Source organism: Dasypus novemcinctus, chromosome 3 (genome assembly GCF_030445035.2).
Source record: "Dasypus novemcinctus isolate mDasNov1 chromosome 3, mDasNov1.1.hap2, whole genome shotgun sequence".
Taxonomy (NCBI): Eukaryota; Metazoa; Chordata; class Mammalia; order Cingulata; family Dasypodidae; genus Dasypus; species Dasypus novemcinctus.
The window spans coordinates 186,847,629-186,870,185 of NC_080675.1; the positions used below are offsets into that span (position 1 = coordinate 186,847,629).

General features: G+C 45.0%; 2 protein-coding genes across 9 annotated transcripts in view; one reads left to right on the forward strand and one right to left on the reverse strand.

Moving 5' to 3' along the window:
- Window positions 1-11,176, reverse strand: part of LOC131277051 (uncharacterized) — a 49,610-nt gene extending 38,434 nt beyond the window's left edge. The window contains exons 1-5 of the mRNA XM_071214412.1: window positions 11,046-11,176; window positions 7,588-7,749; window positions 5,661-7,300; window positions 4,728-4,826; window positions 3,724-3,800 (exon numbers count right to left, since the gene is read on the reverse strand). The gene's annotated coding sequence lies outside the window, so the exon portion shown is untranslated. The remainder of the gene's footprint in view (window positions 1-3,723; window positions 3,801-4,727; window positions 4,827-5,660; window positions 7,301-7,587; window positions 7,750-11,045) is intronic.
- A 77-nt stretch (window positions 11,177-11,253) lies between these two features.
- Window positions 11,254-22,557, forward strand: part of LOC101445888 (methionine synthase reductase-like) — a 215,384-nt gene continuing 204,080 nt past the window's right edge. Inside the window, exons 1-7 of one of the 8 annotated variants that reach the window (XR_011648523.1) lie at window positions 11,273-11,382; window positions 12,892-13,042; window positions 13,333-13,431; window positions 14,789-14,961; window positions 15,254-15,407; window positions 16,440-16,546; window positions 17,328-17,442. The gene's annotated coding sequence lies outside the window, so the exon portion shown is untranslated. Of the gene's footprint in view, window positions 11,383-12,891; window positions 13,043-13,332; window positions 13,661-14,788; window positions 15,198-15,253; window positions 15,408-16,439; window positions 16,547-17,327; window positions 17,443-22,557 lie in introns of all 8 variants that reach the window. The other 7 variants (XR_011648521.1, XR_009185326.2, XR_011648518.1 and 4 more) reach the window with 7 other exon arrangements.

A 22,557-nucleotide genomic window follows, 5' to 3' on the forward strand; every position in this document is an offset into this window, starting at 1 on the left:
GCACCTGCCTAACTTGGGAAGTAATGGGTTCGGTTCTCAGTGCCTCCTAAAGAAGATGAAATACACAGTGAGCTGATGCAAAGGGCTGGTATGGCAAGCTGATGCAACAAGATGACACAGCAAGACAACACAATGAGGAAACACTACAAGAGATGCAAAAGCAGGGAGTGGATGTGGCTCAAGCAGTTGGACACCTCCCTCCCATACGGGAGGTCCCAGGTTCTGTTCCTGGTGCCTCATAAAAAAAAAAAAAGAAGACAAGCAGCTTGACACAGAGTGCAGACAGTGAGTACAAACAACGAGAAAGTGAGAAAGAAAAGAGAAGAGAAAAGAAAATCCTTTAAAAACACAAACTTTAAGTCCACACCCTTTAAAATTCCAGTTTTTCAAGGCATCTGTTTAGAAATGACTAAACTTTGTCTTGTATCCTCTATGATATTCTTTGTCCAAACTCAATGTGCAATTCCTAAAGGCAGCACCCACTCCACTTCCCCTTGCTCTAGATATGTCTAACAAGAGAAAGAACATCATTGATGAATGGTGGAAATTTCATAAAGCAAAACAAATTACTTTAATCTAAGAATATATTTGTTGATTGTCAGTTTAATGGGCATATTTATTACCTTTAAGTTGAAAACATCTCGTCTACAGAAATATATTTAATTTCCCTTACTGTCTAACAAACGTGAGATGTTCTGAAATCTTGCCCAATTCAATTCCTGCTTCTTAAATGTAAGCACTAAAAGGTTAATGGCCTAATTTAAAGTCAATGAAAATAACTTAGGTTTACAATTAATTGATTGCAGTCACTTTCAGATGAAGGCACCTCCTACAGATGCTTTGTTTTTCCTAGTAATCAAGGCTGACGAAAGAGTAATTTATAAAAATGTAACCCAAACTCTATACTTCCTGTTATGGTCTTACCAATATGATATAAAGGAACCAAAGGCATTCTGAATAAAATTTTGCTAATTGTTTGAAAAAACGAAAGGCACCTATAATACAAAACCTGGTTTCCAATGAAGAAAGAAATATTTAGAAGCCACTAAGCCTAGAAATAAGCAGTAATTCAATGTCAAAAATCCCAGTCACTCCAGGGGATGAGCCTCCCTGGCACCGAGGGATTCCTACTGAGCACCAGCTGATGATGTAACTACCAAAAGACCATGAACAAAGAGGTCAACTCAGACTAGCAGAATATCTCAGCCTACATGTCATAACAGGTGTTAAAAACTGCTTTTTGACTTTGGGGAAATGGGAAGGACAAGTGATTTTATATGGCTAAGAGTCTCCAAAAAAGAGTCGGGAGGTCATCAGGGGGTGATGCTTATGCATGCCTCAGCATGGTACCAGAGACAGCCAAGGTAGATGGAAACCCAGGTGCTGGTTCTCCTGAGGGCTGCAGCGACCTACAGGTTCTAGGGTCAAGGCAGATGGCTCTGGAGTTCAGGGCCATGTCAATTGGCCCTACTTTGGAGTTTGTGTTCCTGAGTGGGATGGAGTTGGACTCAGATATAACCTTTCTACACATGCCTCTTCTGTTACTTTTACTGGACCTGTAGTTGGTGTTTGGGTTGGTGTATACTCAGGAGACCTGAATCTCTGAACTGTACATGTGATGGCCATGCCCTGGGCCTCAGCAGACTTGCAGCTCCTACCTTCTGGTTTGTTGGACTTACCCTGGCCAGCTGACAGGGAGGTGAAGAGGGTTAACCACCACACCTGGGCACCAAGAATGCCTACAGCTACAAGCAGGAGAATTGCATCCATCATCCATGTGGAATCTAAACCCCCTCTTGATGTAGAAGGGGACTGGACATACTAATCCCAGGGTCCACAGGATGGAGGAATAGAGTATGGATTAGAGTGGATTTACTGGTGTTCTGCTGGGGAACTACAGGGATTAGTAAGGGAAGAAATTGTAATAGTGATGTGGAGAGGGTGGCCACGGTGGCTGCTGATGGTAGGGAGAGGGAAGAAGAGATATGGTGTGGGGGCATTTTCAGGGCTTGGAGTTGTCCTACGTGGTGCTGCAGGGATGGATGCTGGATGTTGTGTGTCCTGTTGTGTCCCACTGGGTGGACTGGGGGAGAGCGGGGATGACAATGTGGACCCCTGTCCCTGGGCTGCGGCGGTTCTCCAGAACGTATCTGCCAGGTGCGGTGGATGTGCCACAATGATGGAAGAGTTTGTTGATGTGGGAGGGGTGGTGTGGGTGGGGTGGGGGGTATATGTAACATTTAAAAGAAAATAAAGAAGAAAAATAATCCCAGTCACTTAAGGTGGGGAATTTTTTTTTGTTATTTACTTTTTTAATGTTACATTAAAAAAATAAATGTTACATTAAAAAAAATGAGGTCCCCATATACCCCCCACCCCTCTCACCCCACTCCTCCCCCCATAACAACAATCTCCTCCATCATCATGAGACATTCATTGCAATTGGTGAATACATCTCTGAGCACCGCTGCACCTCATGATCAATGGTCCACACCATAGCCCACACTCTCCCCCAGTCCACCCAGTGGGCCTTGGCAGGACATACAATGTCTGGTTACTATCCCCACAGCACCACCCAGGACAACTCCAACCCCCAAAAATGCCCCCACATCACATCTCTTCCTGGTGGGGAAAGTTTTCATGTCATGGGGGTGCCTGTAGTGAATGAGGCACCAGCATCCCTTAATCTGAAATAGTCTCATGTAAAACAAGCCTGCCGGACGCCCCAAGTCTTAAAGGTGTCTGCCTGGCCCTGGCCCAGGTCCATTAGCGAAGCTGCTCATTGTTCATCGTCCCCACCCTAAGGCCAGGTGAGGGCATTGCTGCAGCTTCTAGGTGTCAGCACAAGGGGGTCAAAAGGCCCCAGGCACACCCCTCTCTGTGGAAGGAGTCCCTGGGCCTTTGGGGCCTGGAGCGAACTTCAGGCTGGAGAACTGTGTCCCAAGGTAGGGGCCTTGATGCTGGGGATGTCGTTCTGCCTGTGGAAGTCAGCCCTCACCTGATGGGTGCGGCCATGGTCACAGGTCAGCAGCTCGACAGGCTAGTGGATGCACTTCCCTTAGGGGGAAGACGTCAGCACCCCAACGGGCCGTCCATGCTCCTGTGGGGGATCATGGAGATGCTGCCATCAGCAGGGGTTTGCTGCTGCAGCTGCCTGAATCCTACCAAGGGGCGCCAGGTGGACGCACACTTGCACCCCACCATGGTGCATCAGGTGGGTGCCTGCACACCTGCACTCTGCTTAGTTGTGTCATGTGAGTGCCCGCATACCTGCACCCTGCCGTGGTGCACCAGGTGGGTCCATCCTGGTCCCTCAGAGGCTGCTCTGAAGCCCATGAGCCCCTTTACCATGTGAGCCTCTGGGCCTCTGCTCAGAACCCTCCAGTGTCCCAGGTCCCTCTGAGGTGACAGCAAAGCTCTTCAAGTGCCTTCAGGCTCTGCGGCCTGGGCCCGCTTCCCTCTGACTGCACCTGCATGTCCTGTGTCCCTCTCCCCTCTCTCCCAGCCACCTCCTGCCCACCTTTCTTCCCACCCTGACCCTCCTTCTTGCCCCAAACACACAGGGCTCCTTCCAGCTCCAGCAGTGTGGGGGTTCCCCTCATGAAATCAGCTAGAGGTCTTAAAAGCCAAAATTAAAAAAGGATTTCAGAAACCAGAAAGAATTTCTGCCCCTACTTCCATTGCTTCCCCAGGGAATATGGAATTACCAGGCCTCAAAATCACCTTTATCTGAGTGTCCAGCTTTCAACCTGCCCTTCAGAATTCGAAGTTCCTAGTGCCATGGTCACATGAGCCAATTCCTAAAAGAATCAATATATAAATAATATAAAATAATATATAAGCATATAACATATAAAGATGTCATATTTATAATATAAACTAATGTAATAACTATAAACACTATACATTGTCAGTAGGAGTGCTCTGGAGAACGCTGACTGATACACTGGGGAACTGTATAATGAAGGCATCAGGCTGATAATAAAGGAGCCCATGGATCAATCTTTAATCAGCACCAATAAAAGGGGACAACCAGAATTTAAGGTATGAAGCAAAGGAAATAGCACCACCTGTGAAGTATCCTCTGAAAAATTCAACCCAAATCTATGTGAGTCTGTAAATCTAATTTTCAGCTTGATAGGAAAGAGAGAAATAGAGGAGCAAATTAAATAACACCAAATAAAAAATGTGGGGCACTCTACAGAACAACTGATCCAATTTCCCCAATAAAATGGTGATATGAAAACTAGATGAGGGAGGGGTACAGCTATAGAAGAAGAAACTAAACATCTAAACATAACACTTAAAAGTAATGTGTGGCCTTTGGATCCTGATTCAAACAAATCAACAGATAAAAATATACTTTTTGAGATAACATGGGAAGTTTAGACTATGGACTCAGAAAAATTAGGATTTATAGAGTTCAGAGATTCATATTGTTTTAATCAAATGGCTATTGTGTGTGCTAAAACCCTTTAAAACCCTTGAAGTGAATCAAGGAGCACTAAGACTTATACACCCTTCAACCCTTGAAACCATGGAGAAATCTCATACAGCAGGAAGTGGTCCTACAGGATGAGACAAAAATGGGGCCAATTTATCAAAGAAAAGGCTTGTTGTCGCACCTAGCTCCAAGTTAATGAATGTTTTCCTTTTAATAAGGTTATGGAGACAGGTCAAAAGAGAAGCAACTTAGTTTTCAGAAGGGGCACAAGAAAACTGTTCACCTTCAGTGAAATAATGCCATACGCTTTGTGTTTTTACCAAGGATAAGTACAGTGGTGTCAGTTGTGTCAGACTCAATCTGTCCAGATATGATTCATCACCTGAAATAAAAAAACATCCCAATAAGTTATGTTTGAATTTTGGTACACGTAATGAAAAAAATCATGAACACAATGCACTAATTCATTCATTCCAGAAGCATGATGGACTTTTAAGCGACACAGGAAAATGAACTTCTTAGAATCATGCCCTCTTGCTTGCTTAACCAGTGACATCTCATTTTGACTTCTACAAGTCCAAGTTCCTAACTTCTGTTATTGGGATTAGTAGAAATCTTTAAGCACAGAGATCCAGCAATGTGACATATCTGAAGTCAAGACTGTCAATGCCATCCTCTCAAAGGATTAGAATTGCTCTGAACCTACAGCATATTACTCTGCTTCATGATCACCATATCCCCAGAGAACACAGCTCCTCAGCTAGGACAGCAGCATCTGTTTACCCAAAACTGCTTTCCTCCCTCCAGAAGATGCTCTAGCATTCTTTAACCTGGGTTCATAGCCTGCCATTTCAGACATTTTCTTGGGATCATTAGGGAAGAGAAACAAAGGCACAGCATCACTCAATGTAAAAGGTGCGCAGGCCTCAAAGCATCTCAAGTTCCTTTATCCACTCTCAGAAGTAATAACCAACTCACCTTGCAGCTGCTGAAGAAAATAAGGGATAAATAGTTTTGCCATCAAGTTGACTGGGTGGCGTTCAATAAGCAAACATGAATGGAGAAATCTCAGTAGGACTTTGGGTGGAAAAGAATTGAAATGTGTGAAGAGAATATTTTCTAGCTCCTTAAATAAAGCAGAGGCATTGGGTGGTAAATAACTGAGCTTTCCAAATGGTTCAATTAACACAGAAATCTAAGTAAGTGAAAACTTTACCGTTTTCCAAGATGTGCTTTGATAGAATCAGTCTTCTACTGTAGTACTCCATAATTTTGCTGACAATTTCAGAATTCAAAGAACGATAAAGTACAGCTATGTTTTGCTCCAAGGCTTTTGTAAAAAGTCTGTCCATGTGCCCAAAGTAAATGAAACCTCTAAGACTTTACTTAGCTCTTCAGTAGTGAAAATAGAGAAATGCCTAACAGCATATTTACCCAATTTTATAACCAGAGGATGTGTCTGAGTTTGCTAAAGGACCACTAAGGCCCTGAGCATTTGGCCGATCTGTGTAGGACTCAGTTGGGAATCTACTGATACAGCATAGTTGTTCATCCTATTTAAAAACATCTGGGGATGGTCTGCTTTTTCAGGACATGCCTGCAATAGTCTATAGAAGGCCACCATATCCTTAGCGGTCAATGTTTCTAAATTCTCTCCTTTTTTTTTTTTTAAGATTTATTTATTTAATTATCTCCCCTGACCCCCCACCCTGGTTGTCTATTCTCCGTGTCTATTTGCTGCGTCTTGTTTCTTTGTCCACTACTGTTGTTGTCAGAGGCATGGGAATCTGTGTCTCTTTTTGTTGCGTCATCTTGTTATGTCAGCTCTCCGTGTGGGTGGCACAATTCTTAGGCAGGCTGCATTTTCTTTCATGCTGGGCGGCTCTCCTTATGGGGCACACTCTTTTCACGTGGGGCTCCCCTATGCAGGGGACACCCCTGCGTGCCACGGCACACCTTGTGTGCATCAGCACTGGGCATGGGGCAGCTCCACATGGGTCAAGGAAGCCCGGGGTTTGAACCACAGACCTCTCATGTGGTAGAAGGATGCCCTATCCACTGGGCCAAGTCTGTTTCCCTCCAAATTTTCATCTTGCAGTTGACACAGAATCAATTCTACTGTCACACAACCTAGACCCGGCAGTTTTATCAGACTTTCTACAAGAATACAGAGATTGTGAGCTTCCAGGCTACCCTTTCTGAGATTACTCTGGCACTCTGCCACCAGGCTCACTAACAAGCCACTTGAGGATCCCCATGCAACAGGACCAAAGCTTGCAAAGCAGCCACTGAACCAGCATTTAACAGATGTGAGGGATCTTGTTAGAAATGAAAGCATAAAGCTTTGGAGATGTTATTCTCTAAGATTTCTTCTGACAGTTTATTTTTGCCATCTTTGTTTTCCACTTCACATATCCAATGCAAAGCTCTTGCTGCCCCAGTATCAGGCAAAGTGTCCAATGTGCTTATAAAAGTTAACACTTCATTTGATGAAGTGATGTTGCTTAGTTTCCTGTAAAATATCTCTTCATCCATGTTGTCAGTATTTTCTTCCAGCCTCTTCCAGTCCCATACTTGAGAAAACATTGGCTCACCAACTGGATCGGGGTCATTTCCATTTTCTGAATGGAACTTTTTACAACAGGCATGATGGAACCTGACCCTGGAAGGCATCAACTGTTGTGAAAAGAGCAATAGACACGGATGCACTTTGGCTGCCTTGTGAACATGATTCGCAACTTGATGTTTCAGAGCAGCCACAGCTCTGTGTGCTAGACAATCCAACAAATGACAAAGGTTCCTCCACAAGGTGAGTAAAGCCATGCCATTGGATTCTCAACTCCTCTTGATCTATACCTAAATGAAAACAAAACAAAACATGGTCAAATACATGGAGAACAAGACTTGCCCAACATTGTCAGTTCTTATGAAACTAATGCAGAGAAACAAAAACAAGCTTAATAATTTTTTCACTAAAATAATTACAGGGAAAGCAGATGAGAAATGTGAAGCCCAGTTTATACAGCTAGTTATGGAGTTGATGAGATTTCAACTCACAGTCTAGCTCTTAGCCATGCCTCCTATGTACATACATAACAGGTTGAAGGAAGGAATTGCGTTTGCTTAAAAGTAAATTTACTCACTGCAGTCATCTTGGATCCACACTTCATAGATTGCTGCCCACACCTGCATCTCCATCCCTGCCCCAGGCATGGGATAAAGGGATGTGAAGCTTCATTAGTCTCTCTGGGCAACTACCATCTAGGCCTGCACTTGGATTATTCCACACAGCTGTGCCTCTGTCCCTACCATGGCAAAGGAGAAAATTGGAAGAAGTTTCATTGGTCCCTGGTGCAATGAGGGCAGCTTGAGCCTCCATAGCTTACTGCAACAATTACATGCTTGGCTCCTACTGCACAACCAGCAAGGGGAAAGGATAGGAAGCCCTAAACTAAAGAGAAAAATTGCACCCAGAAAAAATACTCTAGCAAGCCAGAATGAAGACACCAACAAAAAATTACATTCCACAGCAATAAACAGGAAGCTACGACCCAGTTAAATAAACAAGATAAGCCTCCAGATGACATAAAGGAGTTGAGACAATTAATTACAGATGTTCAAACAAATCTCCTTAATAAATTCAATGAGATGGCTAAAGAGATTGAGGATATTAACAAGATATTGGATGAGCACAAAGAAGAATTTGAAAGCATACATATAAAAATAACAGATCTTACAGGAATGAAAGGTGCAATCAATGATTTTAAAAATATTGGACTCATATGACAGCAGATTTGAAGAGGCAGAGTAGAGGATCCATGAGCTTGAAGAAACAGCCTCTGAAAATGAACATAGAAAAGAAAAGATGAAGAATGGAAAAAATTGAATAAGGTCTCAGGGAACTAAATGAGAGCAAAAGGCATGCAAACACATGTGTCCCAGAAGGAGAAGAGAAGGGAAAAGGAGCAGAAGGAATATTTGAAGAAATAATGGTAACAATTTCCCAACCCTATCGAAGGACATAGATATCCATGTCCAAGAAGCACAACATACTCCCATCTGAAAAATTCCAAATAGCCCAACTCCGAGACATACTCATCAGAATGTCAAATGCCAAAGACAAAGTGAGAATTCTGAGAACAGCAAGAGAAAAGCAATGCATAACATATAAGGATGTCCAATAAGATTAAGTGCTGCTTTCTTACCAGAAAGCATGGAAGCAAGAAGACGGTGGTCTGATATATTTCAGATACTGTAAGAGAAAAACTCCAGCCAACAATATTATATCCAAGACTGTCTTTCAAAAATGAGGGCTAAATTAGAATATTCACAGATGAATAGAAACAGAGAATTTCTAAGCAAGAAACCAGGAATTCAGGAAATATTAGAGGGTGTGCTACAGCCTGAAAAGACAGGAGAGAGAGGCCTGGAAGAGAGCCTAGAAATGAAGATTACATCAATAAAAGTAACTAAAAGTGTCAAAAGAGTAGTGAAAATAAAATATGATAGGTCAAACTCAAATAGGAATAAACTTAACCATTGATGTAAAGCACTTGTATTCAGAAAACTGCAACTCAGTGTTAAAACAAATCGTAAAAGCCCTAAATAACTGGAAGAACATTCCATGCTCATGAATTGGAAGACCAAATATCAGGAAGATGTCAAATCTACTCAAATTGATATAAAGATTTAATGCAATCTTGATAAAAATTTCACCAGCACTAAAGGAAAAATTGAAAACAGGATCATAAAATTTATTTGGAAGGGTAAGGAGTCCTGAATAGCCAGAAACATCATAAAAAGGAAAAGTGAACCCTCATCTCCAGACTTTAAACCATATTACCTAGCTATAGTGGTGAAAACAGCATGCTACTGGCCCAAATACAGACACAATAGACCAATGGAACCAAACTGATGGTTCAGAAACAGACCCTCACAGGGATGGTCAAGTGATGTTTGACTAGCCTGTCTAACTCACACAGCTCGGGCAGAACAATCCACTCAACAAATGGTGCTGAAAGAATTGGATAGCCATAGCTGAAAGAAGGAAATAGGACCCCTATCGCATACCTTATCCAAAAATTAACTCAAAATGGATCAATAACCTAAACATTAAAGCAAGAATCATGAAACTTCTAGAAGAAATTATTGGAAAATATCAAGACCATGTGGTAGGTGTTGGATTCTTAAAGGAGCTAAGAGGAGGACTGAGTGGACTACTGATGTTTGACATATGTGGAAGCTTTAAGTAGCTTTACTGTAAAAGTGTGGAAATGTATAGAGTGGATGGTAACACACAGTGAGTAACAGCTAGTTTATGAATGGGAATGTGACTGAAAAGGTAGTCTAGTTATGTAAATGTCAACTGACAGAATGCTAGAGAATAATCTAGGAACTGGCTAGCACACAAAACCAAGAGGTGGATGAGAATTGTGGTTGATGGTACAGATGCAAGAGTGTCCTTTGTTAGCTAGAACTACTGCAGGGTGTTGGGAATGTGGAGAAGCATGGGAAAAATACAGCTGGCGTGACCTCCGGACTGTGGTTAGTAGTAGTCATATAATATTCTTGTATCTATGTGAAAGATGTACTGTGTTGATACTGAGGCAGTATGTAAAATGTGAGCCAAATGAACACTATGGACATGGTATCAATCAGATGATATTATTTTATCTCTAGCAAATGACAGACTACATTGTGGTGTGTTCATGGAGGTGTGTTGTTTGGGAATTTTGCACATATGCGTGATTGTTTTATATAAGTTACAACTTCTGTCATAAAAAATATATTTAAAAAATAATAAAGTGTGAGTTAGGGGAAAAACACACCAAATGCAAGATAAGGTCTATGATTAGTAGTAAGATTTTGACAATATTCTTTCATAATTTGTAGCAAATGTCTCATGACAATGCAATGTGGTGGTGGAGGGTTGATGTACGGGACCCCTGTATGATGTTATGCATGTTTGCTTAGTAAGTTCACAACTTTTACTATGCACTTAATTGTTTATGTATGTTCATATATAAATGATATAAAGGTAATGGTAATAGCAATAGTTGGGGGGAAAATACTTTGTTTAGAATTAATATTTTGATAATGCTCTTTAATCACTAGTTAAAAAGGTTTACTGACGATGCAAGTTATTGGTGGTAGGGTGAAGTATGACAGTCCTGTATGATGTTATAGATGTTTGTTTTGTAAGTTCACAATTATCATTATATGCTTATTGTGTATGTATGTTTATGAATGAGTGATATACTTCAATGAGGTTCTTTAAAAAAATTTACTCAACAAGACCAACGGATAAAGTTGTAAAATCCCAGAAAGGTTAGGGTTAGGGAAAAGGGCCCTAAAGAGTTGGTGTCCCCTCAGAGCTGGGATTCGGTTAAGATTTTGGAAGGAAAAAGGTCTAGCCTGGCCAGTGGAAGTAGAAAGAAAAGAGCAAAAGGTCAAAGAAGAGGAAGAGGCGACCTCCTACACGCCCCCCTGGGGGCTCGGGGGAATCTCAAGGACAGGGGAAGGAGACCCCGCGGGCCGGCCCCCAAAGCCGGCGCCCCAGGCACTCGCACTCGCTAGCGGGAGCCGCGGCGGGAACGCGAACCTGGAAGCCTGCGAGGACCTCTACGCAGCGCGGCCGACCCAGGAATCGCGTCTAAGAGAGCACCGGCGACCCCGGCCCCCACGCCGTGAGGTCCAGAGCCCGCGCCGTGAGGGAGGCGGGGAGGCGGGCGGGACCCCCACTTCCGGTGCGCCGTGATTGGCCCCAGCTCCAGGCGAGCTTTCCTATTGGCCACCGTGCTCACCGTCTTATTGGTCGGGGCGCCGAGGTGGCGCGCTTTACCGTTAGTGCAGGCTCCAGGCCTGCGGGCGCGCGTTCACGGCGTCCCGGGTGGGCCGAGCTCGGGTGAGGGTCCCTCGCGGATGAGTACTCGGAGCAAGTGGGACCCCCGACGGCGTTCCCCGGCCTGCGCCGCCCGCCCGCCCGGCCCGTGCCGGCCGTCCGGGGCCGGGCGAGTAGTCGCCCCCGCCCTGCCCCCCTGCGGGTGCCGCCTCGTCCCTCCCGCGGCCGAGCTGCCCGCTGTGGAGACCGCGCGCGTGTCGGGCTCCCGGAGGCCGGGCCAGGGCGGGGGCGGAGCAGGGCCGAGCCCGCGGGCCGCTCAGGGCCGCCCTCTGGGAGGCTCGCCGGGGCCAGTCCCGCTGCCCGCGTCTCCTTTCCCGTGGCCTGCGGTGCGTGGCCTCCTGACACACGCGGGGGTCCCAGCCCCTACTCATCCCCTGGTTGTGGGGATTATCCCCTCAGGCGCCTGCAGTAACCGGGCCTCCCGCAGGAGAGGCAGATGGCTAGTTAGGACAGGGAGCGTGGCGTGTCCCTCACTGCACTGAACAGAGCCGAGGACGCCCGGAATGCGTCGTGAATTCAGATTATTCCCTATAATTTATCTATTCATTCATTAACTGAGTCTGCTGCTGCAGTCCATATGGATATTCTGTGATTTCCTTTTTAAATGTGTTGCTTAACTCTATTCTTTTACCTTTTGATTTCTTTGTAGCTTAATTCGTCGTTAGCTGTAATTTTACGCTTCAGAGAAGCGTGAAGCTCTGTTGTTGATTCCTCAACAGCGAAGATTTTGGTTTAGGATTGTCCTTAAGTCTTTTCCTACAGTTTGACACTTTTCCCAGGTTAGACACAGTGAACGGCTATGGGAAAAAGTCTATACGTCTTTTTGCAACCTCTTAAGGGTTTTGAAAACATAAATGAATTAATAAACGGTTTGAGTGAATTGGATATGTTTTCGTGTATTTTATATGAATATGTATATATTTGCAGTGAAATTAACTGTATTGCTCAATTATTCTCTTTAGTACTAGCATCACATAGGGAACAATAATCCTATAATTTTAATGGAATTTTTACTTTTACCTGTTTTTAATATTTTTGAAAAAGAGCAAACAAGATACCTAAGATTTAGTGAGCACTACAATGTCTCAAGCATGGTTTCAAGTGCTTTACATGAATTATATAATTTATATATTATATATAAATTATATATAATTTATATATAATTATATATAATTTATCAAGTAAGTAGTATTCCCGTTTTAAGGATGAAGGAGCAGAGGCACAGATCAGTTAAGTAGCTTACCCAAAGGTTCAGTGTGAGTAGCAGTCCCTGAATTCAAACCCAAGTGGTCTGACCCTAGGATCTGATATCTGAACAGCATTAGAGTTTAATTCCTATAGCTTCTCTAGTTTGATGATTTCTTTCTTTTTTTAGACTCATTTAGAATATTAAAGCTAAAAAATGTGATTATTTCATATTGTGTAAACATTGTTGCCACCTTTATTAAAGATTGTGAGGGAAGAATGAATACCTGTGCATTGCTCTTACTTCATAAAAATGTAAACCTTTTCTTCTCTTTTCCATTTTTCCATGCAACTCTTCCAGCTATCTCATGTACCTTGACAGGATGAGGAGGTTTTTGTTACTGTGTGCTACACAGACGGGACAGGCAAAAGCCATAGCAGAAGAAATAGGTGAGCAAGCCACCAAACGTGGATTTTCTGCAGAGCTTCACTGTATTAGTAAGTCAGTTAAGGTAAGAGCCCTTATTCCAGTGGCTTTTACTATGTTGTGTACTTTGAAGTATTTTGATTACTAAGTGATATTTGTTAAACCACAAAGTAGGACAGTAAACGCTGCCATATTTTTTAAAGCCAAAATTTTATTTAATCAACTGTACTGTAAGATTCCTACCAGCTTTTTTAAAAAAAAGATTTATTTATCCCTCCCCTTGCCTCTTGCTCACTGTCTGTTCTCTGTCTCCATTCCCTGCTCATTCTTCTGTATCCGTTTGTCCCCTTTCGTTGCGTCATCTTGCTGCGCCAGCTCTCCGCAGATGCAAGCTGTCATTTCTCCATGGGTGTGGACCAGCTTGCCTTCACCAAGGGGCCCTGGGACGTGAACCTAAGGCCTGCCATACAGTAGGTGGGAGCCCAATCGATTGAGCCACATCCGCTTCTCCCTACCAGCTTTTTATTATGTGTAAATGTACATTTGGATTACCCTAAGCATTCTCCAAAACCAAAACAAGAAGTTATTTCTCAGTTTTTTCAATTATAAATGGAAGTCATAATATATGCTTCTTTATCTCACTGGGTGTCTGTAACAAAACATGAGATGTGTTGTGGAAGCTCTGGAAAACAACAACAAAAACGTGAGTTAGTGCATATGTGCAATTTTTAACTTGTGAATCCTATTTATGTTTCCCCCAAAGCACCTTGCCATTCATTCTAGAGTTCCAACAAGAAAGGGCCACCTGAAATCTTTGAAATAGAATTTAAAGTAGAGGTGTGAGGATCTGGGGAAGATTCAGTTTCTTAAGGCCAGAGACTACTTGTATTTTATGTCCAGCTTCTGCAGAAGTTCCTCTCTGAAGGAATATAGGACCCAACTCAATTCTGTGTTCTCCTTTGATCCTTTTTAGCCCTCTGGATTATACTGTTTCAGGCAACATGGGCTCTAGCAGCAGGCAGGGACTTCTTTATAGCATAAGATGACATTCAAGTCACTGAGCAGCAGCCCAGTTCAGTACTTCCAAAACCAAACTGCCAGTACTACGTTCTCACTCACACTCAAGTTTACAAACTCATCCAGCTTTTCCACATCTTCAGTTCAGAAGGTTAGACTGTCAACAGCACAGATGAGTTACCAGCCCAGCTCATACAAGGAGACTGCCGAGCTCCTTTGTGCTACATTGCAAACTGTCTCCAGATGTACTCACTCACAGAGAAGGGGGCCACTGCAGGAGCCACATGAAGAAGCATAATCTGAGGCCATTACTACTAGCAAAGGCAAAATCATTGTGATGGAACACTAGCCCTGTCCTGACCCCTTGGGGTTGACCTCTCTGACTAGGTCCACTGCTGTGTAACTAAGACTGGGGTGGCAAGGTTTCTCCAGTAATGGCACACGATACAAGTGTCATCTCCTAGCTCTCTGCTTTCTGCTCCTTGGTGGTGCTTTTCAAGGTGAAGTTCCACAAACTCTGTAGCATGCAGAACATAATTTGTTGTAATGTCCTGTAAGCGTGATGCCATCTGGTCAAAAGTTAGCTGTTATGTCAGCATGAAAATAAAATGTATTCCTTGGAGCCAAATTAAGTGGTACTCTTGAGGCATTATAAATAGAGACAGCACAGTCTTCTATTTGAAATATGTAATGCGTAGGGCTGTCATCATGGCCCCTTCTTGGGTTTATTTGTGTTGTGCGCTTGTTTGTGGTTGTTTCTCCCATGCTAGAACCATGCTTGGCATTAGGTTTCCCTGGTTATCTCTCGTTTCAGAACTGTTCCACAGACAAGTGCTTTGATGGCCCTGTCCGTGGCCTTGCAGATGAGAACTCATGTTCACATTTGGCCCAGGACACAGTGATAACTGCTTTGTCTTCTTCTGACTTTCATAAACTGGATGAATGCTTTAGATGGACACTGCAGTGGGGTCCACCTCTGCTTCTCTGGTAAGGCCCAAGGAGAGAGGGAAATGTTAAATTCCCCTGACCTCCTGATGAGCATCGAGGGAGCAAATGCCCTTTGTTTCATTGGACGGCTCATTTCAGCAGGGAGTGCAGGGCCATACCATTTTCTGCTCATCCCTGCCCTGATGCTCACTTCTGTCTACATCTCCTAACCTGGTTAGGAGGAAATGGAAAGGAAATGCAAAACAGGAAGCTGATCGTATTGCCTTGCTGACATGGTAATTCAAAAATATTTCTGGCATTAGGTCCCTGAAATGCTGTCCTTGTTTTGTAGTATACTCTAAGAATCGAAATGGCTCCCCTCGTCATCGTTGCTTCCACCACAGGCACTAGAGACCCACCAGACGCAGCCCGCAAGGTTGTTAAAGAAGTACAGGACAGGACGCTGCCAGCTGATTTCTTTGCTCCCCTGCGATATGGATTATTGGGTAACATTTCCTGCTCTTGCTTTACTGTATTATTACTAGATTTAACTCTGGTGTCTGAAAGCATCTTTCAGAACCATGAAATACAGTTGCAGGGGTTTTGTCTTTTTGGTTTTACTTTGAATATTTGAATATAAAACAAAATATGGAAATAAGTGGATCTTGTGTGAATGCTCCCCCAATCTTCAGCCCACCTCTGCGGAACTCCTTGAGTAGCAGTCTTAACCAAGGGTGCTCATCAAATTCAACCTTGGGTCACTTCCAAAATATTAAATGATGAACACCACCTTTTGACTCCTTCTGATGTCGAGTGCCTGAAAGGGTAAGCTGTGTCTTGGTGAAAAGCTCCTAGGTGACTCTGCAAGGTTCCTTTGTCTAAGAACCATACCTGTAGTGCAGGAGCCTGGTTTGCAATCCTGGCTGCACTTGGGATCCTTGGGGAGTTTTGAGTAAATTCCATGTCCTGGGCCCACCTGCAGTGACTCTGACTGAAGTGTTCTCAGGTAGTGCCCAGAATCAGTTGTTTTGAAAAGCAGCCAGGTGAATCTAATGTCCACCCTAGATTAAACTGTGCATTATTGTTTAAAAATATCAAGATCAAGAATCAGCAGGATAAGTACAGTCAGGTGGGGCCCCATGGGGAGGATTCTGGTCCCATATGCATGGCTTGAGGTCTGTGCCCTTCACCTTCAAGAATCCCCCCCACCTATCAGGGGATCTAGCAAGGGTGGAATTTGCTCTAATAAACAATTGATCGGAAATTTGAGTTTCATGACCCTGACCAAGAACAGTCATGTCTAAACGTAGGGGAATATTTTATAGCATTTAAAATTGTTTTACTCAAAGCTTACTAAGGGGGAAACAGTTATATGAAAATGTTAACTAAAATAAATGGGTTAAAAATACCATTTGTGTGTATGTTAAGATCAAGCCCCATCAAAATGTAACACCAGAATAACAAAATTTAACAGTCACTATATTTAGGTAGTAGGTTTATTATAATTTTATGTTTATATCCTTTCTTGTGTTTTCCAGTTTTCATGAGTGAAAAATATTGCTTGAAAATTCCTCGAAAACTTTATTAAAGACAGACGTCTGCAGCCTGCTCAACTGTTCTAGTCAATCCAGTCCAAGACCCATAGGTGGGCCCCCCACTTCTTAACCCTTTCTTCATTGGAAAGAACATGGTGATAATTAAACATCCAAGAATTTAAGTATAACAACAACTTAGTCTGTTTTCTTGCTATGAAATATAGAAAACATTCTTAATTTACTTTAACACAGAAACATTTGTAGCAATTGATTGTTTATACTGCTGCCACACCTATATGTTCTAGATCAGGGATCAGCAAATTGTGTCTGCAAAGGGCCAGATGGTAAATGGTTTGGGCTCTGCCTGCCATGTGGTCTCTGTCACCACTATGTAACTACCATTGGAGCTTGAAGGCAACATGAATAGTACATGAATCAGTTGACTTGGCAGTGTTACAGTAAAACTTTATTTACACAATAGGCCCAGGGTAGGATTTGCCCCACAGGCTATCGTTTGCAGACCCCTACTCTAATTCAGAAATGTCTAGAAATCCAGGTACTATGATTTTTCAAAACCTGCCAAATTCTTTAAGGCTTATGAGATATGAAAATGTTTTAAACAGTTCTCAAAAGATATTTGTTTTATTTCAGTTTGTCTTTTGTTTTTATGTCACAAAGTAGAAGAAACATATCTGCATATTTACTATTACTCAAGAAAAAAATTAAGAAAATGGGATCCTATACATTATTTTTCGTTCCATCGATACGTGCATAGAATATTGTTTTAGGTATTTTATTTATCTCTTCTTTGTATTTTTTAAAGCTATTTTATTTGTTCTCTATCTGCATTAAACTTTATTGTGCACTAAGAATTTATTTGTGCTCTTTTAGGTCTGGGCGATTCAGAATACACGTATTTCTGTAACGGGGGAAAGATGATTGACAGATGACTTCAAGAGCTCGGAGCCCAGCATTTCTATGACTTGGATGTGCAGATGACTGTGGGGTAAGAACAGTGTGCCTCAGACACTTGTTTTCCTAATACATGCTTTTTTCCACAGCATGAGAGTTAATGAGTTTTGCTTTTTTTTAAAGCTCTTTCACTCAAGAAGGTCAGCTAGAGCTTGATTCACCTTCACCTCTTGATCTGCTTTTGTTTTAAGGTGTCTCTCCTTCAGTATCTGCTAATGGGAGGAACTAGAGAACATGCCTCCATGTAGTTGCCTTTCTTTTGAAGTATGTATTTGCTACAACTACCCTTTTCTTTAGGACCTTTATGTAAATTGCTTAGGAAACTAAAGAGTGTACCTGGGTGCCCCATCTCCTGTGCACCCCAGGGAAGGCCTGAGGAACAGAGCCGCCCTTGCTGAGAGAGGACAGATCAGTGGGCAGTGGCCTCAGAGGCCCTCCTTGGTGCTCCATCCCTTACCATTGCAGCGTCCATTTGCCGCCTCAATTTCTGTGTTCATGACTTCTGTTTGATCTTGTTTTTACAACTTGGTAAAGTTGTCAAAACTTCACCCTGAGACCTCTGGGTCCTCCTCACGTGTTTATTCAAAGATCTGACAGGTGCTGCCCTCTGACACACTTGTCCCTGGCCTTTAACTGTTTCAGCTGGTGATAGCACTCACATCCTCACATTTGTTTTTGCGGCGGCTTGCTCGGTCGGTAGAGGTGGGGTCTGGCTGCGGACGAGGGGTCGGTCCAGCTCTGGACGAGGGGTCGGTCCCGCTTGGGACGAGGGGTCGGTCCGGCAGCAGACGAGGGATCGGTCTCACAAGGGGTTGCGCGGTTCGGCTGACGGGGTCGCCCGGCGAAGCCGGCGACGAAGGGGTCGCCCGGCGAAGCCGGCGACGAAGGGGTCGCCCGGAGAAGCAGGCGACGAACTGGGGACAAGGGAGGCCAGGCCCTTGTCGGGGGCTCTCAGGACTGGAGGGCGCACGGCAGAAGAACTACCGCGGAGACAAGGTAAACACGCAAGTCCACTTTACTGAGGGAGAGGCAACAGTTTTATAGGGGCTGGGGAAGGCTGATTGGTCGAAGCCACGCCCTGTTCTGATTGGTTGCCGGCGAAAGGTCAGTGGGCGGTACTGGGCGGGGGAGGGGTGGTGGTTAGGGATTGGCTGTCGCTGTTGCTGGGGGAAGGGGCAGGGTTTCGGGATTGGTGGCTGCTGTTGCTGGGGTGGAGGGCAGACTTGAGTTTCCCGCCCACGCCTGGCTGTTGCTGCTGTCGGGGGAGGGAAAAGGGCGGGCTGGATTTTTCCGCCCACACCTGGCTGTTGCTGCTGTCGGGGGAGGGGAAAAGGGCAGACTGGAATTTTCTGCCCTGCGCCTGCGCAGGGAGAAGGAAGAAGAAGGGTGCCGCCCCACAAGGCATCGGGTGGCGCCATCTGGGAGGAGGGGCGGCCGTGGAAGCATGGCTGCCGAGAAGGGGAGACCCGAGGGCACTCTGCGCCCATGCCGAGCTTCCTTCAGGGGTGGCGGTGAGTCCGACCAGCCACCCTATTATGGGGGCAGCGGCTTGGCCTGCCGCGGCTGCTCCCCCGCCAGGCCAGCAAACCACACTTCAGCCTGAGGGGTGACCGCATTTCCCCCTTCTTTTCAAATAAGCACCAGGATGGCAGCAGCAACAAGTAGCTGAGGCCCAAGAGGCAGTAAGCAATGAGGGAAGCGGGGCTGAAGAGGGAGGTGAGTATGACGGGGATACAAATGTACAATTTGGGGGGCAGTATCTTGCCATTGCAAGCAAGGGTAGCCAATGTCCAATTCTTGTTGATCTCGGTGGCTATAAGGTCCATCTGCTTGTTAAAAGTCCAGGATGACAGCGCGTTACAGGTAGTTCATCTCTTCTTGGCGGCGAAGAGCGGTAGATGCAGACTGTGTGATGGTCTGGAGGATCGCAGCGGTGAGGACAAGTCGCGTCAGGGCACCAGCGACGGTGGTGGCGGCAGCATCGGGAGTGGTGGAGACGTAGGCGAGGACAATAAGAAGGCCAAAGTCTTCACGGGCGCGAGAGAGGCTGATGTTAATGGGGCGGGCTGACATGGGGCGGCCCAATCTGCAACGCAGTAGGGGTTCAAGCGAAAAAAGGAGGGGGGCGGGGGACGAGAAAGGACGCTTTGGATGGCTGAGAAGAGGAGTGAGGTCGAGACAGGAGGAAGCTCCGCAGAAGTATGGGGAGCTGTTAAAAGCAGAAACGTTATTAGATGCTAGAAAGCAGGCCGCAGGCCGGGGAAAGCAGGTTGCGGGCCGTTTCGCGGGGCTGGAGCTGCTTGAGAGCGATGGCGGCATGGGGGGCCGTGGTTACAATCTTCTGGGGTGGTAGCGGCTAGACAGATGGCGGAAAATATTATCAAGAAAGCAAAGGTTATGAGAAAGAAATAGAGTATTAAAGGCTGTGGGGGAAGTGAGAAGATCATTTAGAGGATAGGGTTGAGAATGGTATGTTTAAGACAGAAGCTTTGTGGTTTGTAGGAGACTGCTTTATAAACGAAGGAGAATGAGGGCAGTAAATATAGTAACGATAGATAGGAAGATGACAGTGAGGAGGAGTCTTTGTTTAAGGTTTCAATCGTCCGGCGCAACAGTGGCTAGGCCGATAGCGAGGGGTGTTGCTAAGTAGACAATGGCTGCAAAGACAAAATCATCTTCTGTTTCCTTAAGAATAACTTTTCTTTAAATACTTAGTAGCATGCAATATTAGAAACCGTTTCCTAAAAGCAAGTTGGTAGGGGAGCTTGGTTGCTGTTAATCTTTCCTGTTATAAAATTACCTTTTATTATTATTATCATCAATTTAGTTTTATATATATATTTAAGAATGACCTTTTGGAATTAGCCATTTAATACCTTAATGTAAACTATTGAAGATAAATTTTATCTTTACAGAACACATTCCCCCATGTAAAGTTATCACAATACCTTTTACACTTGCCGCATGCAAATTAAGTTTCAAGAGTTTATGAAAAATTAGCCATCTTACTTTAGGACAAAATACGTCTTTTTGCAAAACTTATTACATTTCAGTTAGCATTTTTACAAACTTTTAACCTTTTTTAATATTCATATAAGTTTTACATTCTTTATATTATCCTGTGAAGAAAAATAAGTTATTCATTTTAATCTAGGCAAGAACAACTTTTTATGAAGATGTACAGTTAATTTTGTTAATTAAGACTTACAATTTTTTTTTTAAAATTGTAGATATCTTATTAACATTTAAACTTATGTATTAATATAATAAACTTAAGTATTAATATAAGCGCTTATTTAATTTTTGGCCATTTGAATAGAGCTCTTTTAAAGATTTCTAGTAATTTATATTTACCATCCGGAGGTATCACAATATACGTTGACATTGAACGAACAGACAGACAAACACAGAACAATTACAACACATTAACAGAAATATATAATTTATTTACAGTTGACTCATAACTCTTACTTTCTTGGTATAGCTGCTTTTAAATCCTTTTTTATATAGCATATCATAGATTATAAGCTGTTTGAAAGAGATCTTACACCGGTGAGTGTCTAGGAGACCGGCGAGGGCCCGAACTTGTGGGGCTTGCTTAGCAGATAGGATGTTACCCATTGCTAATGGCCTTTTGGAGCTGATAAGAAAAGGGGCCCTTACCTTGAGAGCGCGGCGATGGGAGCCGAGGTGCGCGGTGAGACGAGGGGTCGGAGCCGGTGGGGCTCCGACGGTGGTCGCGGGCCCAAGAGAAGGCCCCGACGAGGGGAGGGCGGGACGACGAGTAGTGGAGCAAGGCAAAGGGGAGCAAGCGCAGAAGGGAGGAGGCAGAGGTGAAGGCAGGGGTGGAGGTGCTCAGGCACGTGCTCCTGAGAGTTTTATTGGCGCCTCTTAATCATAGCGGGTCGGTATAAGCCCCCGACATGGAAGGAGAAAGCCATCCAGCGATTCTCCCAGACCGCCGTGGATCATATGAGGTCACCAAGGTTCAGGAGCAGCAATGCAGAGCGAAAAGATAGGGGTGAGAAGAGAGGAGGGCGTAGGGCTGTGGTAGGGTTACTTCAGACGTGCAAGCGCGTGCTCCCGAGAAATCCAAGGCTCCTCTTAATCATAGCGGGTCGGTATAAGCCCCCGACATGGAAGGAGAAAGCCATCCAGCGATTCTCCCAGACCGCCGTGGATCATATGAGGTAGCCAAGGCTCAGGTAGCAGCAATGTTGCACGAGAGAAGTCCCAAGGTGAGAAGAGAGGAGGGCGTAGGGCTGTGGTAGGATTACTTCAGACGTGCAAGCGCACGCTCCCGAGAAATCCAAGGCTCCTCTTAATCATAGCGGGTCGGTATAAGCCCCCGACATGGAAGGAGAAAGCCATCCAGCGATTCTCCCAGACCGCCGTGGATCATATGAGGTAGCCAAGGCTCAGGTAGCAGCAATGTTGCACGAGAGAAGTCCCACGGTGAGAAGGGGGGGGGGCTGCCAGATTATGGAGTGAGGCTGTGGTGGGGTTGCTCTGCCCCACGTTGGGCGCCAGCTGCGGCGGCTTGCTCAGTCGGTGGCGGTGGGGTTGCTCTGCCCCACGTTGGGCGCCAACTGCGGCGGCTTGCTCGGTCGGTAGAGGTGGGGTCTGGCTGCGGACGAGGGGTCGGTCCAGCTCTGGACGAGGGGTCGGTCCCGCTTGGGACGAGGGGTCGGTCCGGCAGCAGACGAGGGATCGGTCTCACAAGGGGTTGCGCGGTTCGGCTGACGGGGTCGCCCGGCGAAGCCGGCGACGAAGGGGTCGCCCGGCGAAGCCGGCGACGAAGGGGTCGCCCGGAGAAGCAGGCGACGAACTGGGGACAAGGGAGGCCAGGCCCTTGTCGGGGGCTCTCAGGACTGGAGGGCGCACGGCAGAAGAACTACCGCGGAGACAAGGTAAACACGCAAGTCCACTTTACTGAGGGAGAGGCAACAGTTTTATAGGGGCTGGGGAAGGCTGATTGGTCGAAGCCACGCCCTGTTCTGATTGGTTGCCGGCGAAAGGTCAGTGGGCGGTACTGGGCGGGGGAGGGGTGGTGGTTAGGGATTGGCTGTCGCTGTTGCTGGGGGAAGGGGCAGGGTTTCGGGATTGGTGGCTGCTGTTGCTGGGGTGGAGGGCAGACTTGAGTTTCCCG